Source organism: Ochotona princeps, chromosome 5 (genome assembly GCF_030435755.1).
Source record: "Ochotona princeps isolate mOchPri1 chromosome 5, mOchPri1.hap1, whole genome shotgun sequence".
Lineage (NCBI taxonomy): Eukaryota > Metazoa > Chordata > Mammalia > Lagomorpha > Ochotonidae > Ochotona > Ochotona princeps.
Genome location: NC_080836.1, coordinates 30,568,343 through 30,573,945, shown reverse-complemented (window position 1 = coordinate 30,573,945; position 5,603 = coordinate 30,568,343). Strand labels below are relative to the sequence as shown.

The 5,603-nt window shown below is 35.4% G+C and overlaps 1 pseudogene; it reads left to right on the top strand.

Annotated features, from left to right (window-relative positions):
- Nucleotides 1–203: 203 nt before the first annotated feature.
- On the top strand, nucleotides 204–4,394 carry LOC101524918 (rRNA 2'-O-methyltransferase fibrillarin-like; annotated as a pseudogene).
- Nucleotides 4,395–5,603: the final 1,209 nt, after the last annotated feature.

Here is a 5,603-nt window from a genome sequence, read left to right as displayed (position 1 = left end):
TGTGGGATAAAGTCCTCATTTTCCAGGCTGAACAGGAACCTAAAATACATACACTATGTAGGATGGGTTTAGGTAAGACTCACTGAGGCTGAATTTAGTTGTAAAATCAAGCATAATGTAGGTAAATAAATCTAGGCAAAAAAAAAAAAAAAGAAGAAGTTAGAAATGCATTCTCTCTGCGGTCAGAATGATGGTAGACATAGATGTCGCAGATTGTCAGGGCCAAAGAAGTGAGAATCTGGTTCTCCGTCTCCCCTCTCGAGAGGCACCCTACCTCCTGGCCCTCTCCTGGGACATGCTTTCTCTTTCCATTTTTTCCCCACTTGCCTGCTCACTACACAAATAAACCTTGTTCTGTCTCAAAAGCAAACAAAAAGAATCTAGTATGTTCAACCAACTTGGTAAACCCTGTTATACTCAGAGAACAGTCACCAAGCAGGTGGTTTCCCAACTACACTTCATGAAGAAAACATGAAGCATCTATGGTCACAGAAGTCTCGTGCTTAGTAATATCATTCTTGTTGTGGCTATGTTAATAAACCAGCATGCTACTTTTATCAGTTTCTTAGGATTTTGGTTAAAGCGGGTTACCCTCCTTAAACATGAGCATAATTGTATCCCAGAATGATAAATATCGTTGCCCTTTAAAACTTCTCTGAAACCTGAAGTTTGTATTCACAGAAATTTGTTGAAAATTAATAAATCCTTATATTCCCAGGCTTTATGTATTTTTACCTGTCGGTTGTATGTGATTGCAAACTTAGGACAGTTTAAGAAAAAAGGAGCTCTTATCCAGATATAGGAAAAATGCATATTCTCCTAAAGTTACTTCATTGTTTGCTTCACATAAAATATATATTTAAAAATATATATGTGTGCATGCATGTTTATTGTGATATATTAAATATATTATGGTCTTTCTTTTTCTAAATATTTCAGTGTGTACTTATCTGACAGATTCTGAGATTTAACAATATAATTCTCATAATTATAAAGATTAACATTTCAGTTTGATACAATACTATTACGTATGATACATGTTTCATTTATTAAGTATTCAAAAATATTCTTTGTATAATGTTTTATATCTCCAATTCCAGGTTCCAACCCAAAATTTTGCATTGCACTTAGTGGTAATAACTTTACAACTTTTTAAATGTATAACAATTTATCACCAGTTTTTTTCTTTGTTTTACAGTGTGTCGTTCACAAAATATGTAATAGGATTTTCCTTAAATACTGTCGTGTATTTCATTGTGATTATATCTAGGTTGTGCCTTTTGGTAAGAAATTGAAGTAGTAGGGTACCATTCTTATTAAATCACTTCAGTCACTTTGCCTTGTCTCAATTATAGTAATGTTTGTTTTAATGAGTTGGCTAAGGTGTTGTGTCAGAGATTGATTTTTGGCAAAGTTTGTGTTTTAACTTTGGGGTTATCGCACACATTAGTATGTTACAGGTTAATTTTTTAAGTTTTGGTCTTTCTGTATATGCAGTAGTGTTGAATATACTTTCCTTGTATATATTCTTCCATTTTTCATATGAATTTTTGAATTTTATGCAATTACCATTAATTTATTTTCATATTTATGCATTATTTCCTGAGTGTGATATCATTTACTTATTTTCTTGCTATAGAAAAAATCATTGATATGATCTTTACCTTTTAATGAGCTCTTTAGTAAATCTATAACTTCATTTTTGAAAGTGTTCCTCTATCAATATCCTTATAAATGCCATTTAGAGAAACTATATACATTCCAGTTGAGTATATGCACAGGAGTAGGAATGTTGAGTTGCATATTTTCAGCACTGATAGCTCTGTAGAGTTTCTGAAAAAGTTGGACCAGAATTGAAATAGAGTTCCAGTTGAAATATAAGATAGCACAATTTGATATTTCTTTCCAATTTTTGCTTTGATTCTTGCCTTGGTGCACATTCTCAGACTTCCAAAGTGGTGACTAATTTTTTTATGATTAATTTGAAAAATTCATATGTTGATATGACAGTGGGATTTCTAACTTACTTTACAATTATTGTGTCAAATAATATGGGTTTCCCTACAAATATTAAGCTAAACCAGAATTAGCAGATTGAAATTACATGGATATTTTATGAATTAAGTCTTTTATATTTATCTAGATTTATTTCACCATTCTAATAAAAGTTTTTGCATCTTGGTTCTTAAGAAAGATTGGGCTGTGATTTTTCTTTCTATGCTGACCTTGTCAGATTAGATATCAAAGCTTTCCTTGTCTCCTAAAAATTGAAAAAGTTCAGGGGCTGAAACAGTTGTGTAGCAAGTTAATCTTCTGCTTGAGGCATCAGTACCCCGTAAGGCCAATTGTTCAAGTCCTGAGTGCTCCACTGCTGATCCAGCTCCCCACAGTTGGCTTTGGGAAACAACAAAGTATTGCGCAAGGCCTTTCCCCCTGCACCCCTGTGGGAAACCTGGAAGAAGTTCCTGGTTCCCAGCTTCAACCTAACCAGGCTCTGACCATTGCAGTTGTTTGTATGGTGAACCAGCAAATGGAAGCTCTTGTGTCTCTCTCACTATAACTTCAAGTAAAATTTAAAAAACAAAACAAGAGGCTTCTTTTTTCTGTGATAAACGATATTTATAAAATAGCGTTTTTCCTCTAAAATTGCAAGAATTTGATTTTTAACCTATTTGACCTAGAGTGTTTATTTACAAATATTTAATAATTGACTCCAGTTATTTTATTGACAGAATGTTCAGACTTAAAATTTGTCTGTCTGCCAATTTTTATAAATTCTACAAGTTGCTAAAGTAATTAGACTTGTTTGTATAAGCATTATCATAACATCATATCTATTCACTTTATTATTAGTAAGAACGAATTTCATGTAATTAATAGTGTCCAATTCTTCATTTATGTTGTCATTCTTTTTCCTTTATTATTCGTGATAGGCAGTTATTGCTTTTATTAATATATTAAAATACATTCTTATTTTACTCTAGTCCATATTTATTTTGTATTTCCTGTTATTCTTTCTTTTTGTGTTTAATTTGCTCTCATTTTTGGATTTTAGTCATATTCCTTCTGTTTCATTGTGTATTTTTTCACTTATTTAAAATATTTTCAATCATCAATGCTGTTTAATATTAGACAAGTAGTAATTTAGAAGCATGGTGCTTGATTTCCAGTTTTAATTTCCATTTCTGCAGTGACAGAAACTTTCCGTAACTGAGTTGTCCATGACAGTAGCTTTTAGTTATTGTAACTAATGAAGTGTTAGTGGCTGATGCAATAGAAGGATTAAGCTGTTAATTTTATTAAAAACTTTTAATTAAATCAAACATAAATTGACACATGTGGCAAGTTAGTAACCTATTTGGCAGCATGTCTTTTCCTTCAATTATTTCATTTCTATTCCGACATATCAAAGAATACATTACTGAATGAAAAAAAATAATATCGGTGTTTTGAAATATCGCCTCTCTGATATAATGCACAACTCCCCAGGGGATAACACATATGATTAAGAAAGGGTCTTAAATTTGGGATCACACTAGACATAATGAGGCCCTGATTCAGCTTTGCCTGTTCTTTTCACTATGAAATTCACTGTAACTGTTAGCGATGTATGAAAATAATACCCACTGCAATAGACAGTTGTGATTATCTGACTTAGAAAGCTTCAGCGTGAGAGTTTCATTGAAAGAGTTAGAATAGAGTCTAGTGTAGCTGGGGGGCCAGGGACAAAATCAATCAGGGAAAAGTAAAATGATGGAGCCCCATCAGCATGAGGGTGTCTTCATCTGTGAAGGAAAGGAAGGTGCTCTGGTTGCCAAGAATCTGATGTCTGGAGAATCCGTGCTTCCATTGTGGAGGCAGACAGCAAGATTGGAGGCAGCCATCCTGGGCAGCATGGACCAAGATCCACATCAAACTGGAGGCCAAGGTGCTGCACCTTGGGGCCGCTTTAGGAACCAGTATCTCTCATGTCTCCGACATGATTAGCCTGGATGGTCTGGTCTACATAATTAAGTTATCCCACCACTCTGGGCCGTGACCTCAGCAAGTTGGCTGAGAACCAACATTATTCCCGTAATGAAGGATGCTTAGTACCTGCACAAACACTGCATGCTCATTGCGATGTAGATGCCATTTTCACCGTTGTGGCCCACCCAGATCAAACTAGTACTGTGGCTCTGCACACCCACACCTTCCTGCAGAACGAAGGCCACTTTTTGATTTTCATTAAGGTCAACTGCATCTATTCCACCGCCTGGGGAGACGCTGTGTTCACGTCCGGAGTGAAGAAGTTGCAGCAGAAGAACATGAAGCCCCAGGAGCTGCTGACCTTCGAGAGCTACCACGGAGACCACTCCGTGATGGTGGGAGTGAACAGGCAGCCCCCCAGGTGAAGAATCCACACTCAGTACTGGTGGGATGTGTCGGACTTCGTGTTGTGCTGTTGCTAGTGTGTGTGTGTGTGTGCCTGTTTTATCAAAGTGACTTAACTGTGGAAAAAATCCAATGTAACTCCAAAATAACCACTGACAAGCATTTCAAAGCTTTGCTTACATCTGTAAATGTCTTTATCTCTACCTTTTAAATTTGGTAGTTTAAACAGAGATCTTATTTCTCTCTACTCCAAGGTAGAAATCCGCCCTCATAATGTCTAATGGGGGGAGGAGAGTTACAGAGAGACATAGCATTGGCAAATGAAACTAAAAGGTTAAATCCAATAAATAACTGGGTTTGTTGGGTTTGTTCTGAGAAACAATGATGTCTGGACTGCATATAAAGAGTTGAATTGAATTATCTTATTGAGGAAATCATGATTCTAATCCTCATGTTATAATTATCATCATACCTTTCCTCATTCTTTGTTACGTATTTTATTTACTCATCTCACAATTCCCATAATGTTGAGTAAATAAATGATATACACTGAGGTGGACCTTGGGGAGTTGAGAATATGTTATCTTTCACTAAATCAAAGGTTATTGTATTTGTTTCCAGCGGAAACTCAGAATACCACCTTCTTGAAAAGGAACTCTAGCAAGTCCAGAGTTTTAAAAAATAGAATAAGATCCTCCAGTTATTAAAAAAAATGCTGAGGACCCTGTGACCAATATCTTCCAAAAATTAAGCTGGTCTTTTGACAACACATCAAAATTGCACCATCGAGTTGGTAATAGTGTAGAGGAAAGAATGAAATAGCTTGAAGAGTATGTTAGAGCTTGGAGAACTTTCAGGATAAAAGTCCTTTAGGATACTGTCACGTTGGTACAGCACCAACAGTACCATTTCTTTATGAAAGGTCGCCATCAGAAAGATTAATTTTAGAAATATAGGATCAGAGATGTTTCCCTTGATGTAGGCTACTTTATAGAACTCCAAAAATGTGTCAAGAGTAACAAATCGATCTGACATGTCCAGTCAAGATCTCTTTTAAGAAGAAACCATGGCTTGCAGGACACTGTTACATTTTAATTTTGTTTTGCAACCACAAAAAGGAGTCTTTGTTGGCAGTCAGGATGAACACCTGTGTAAGCCTTAAACGTTTACAGACATGCCTTTGAAAGCTCCATGGTGGAGTTAAGATTTAATCTATCAAAGCGATATAA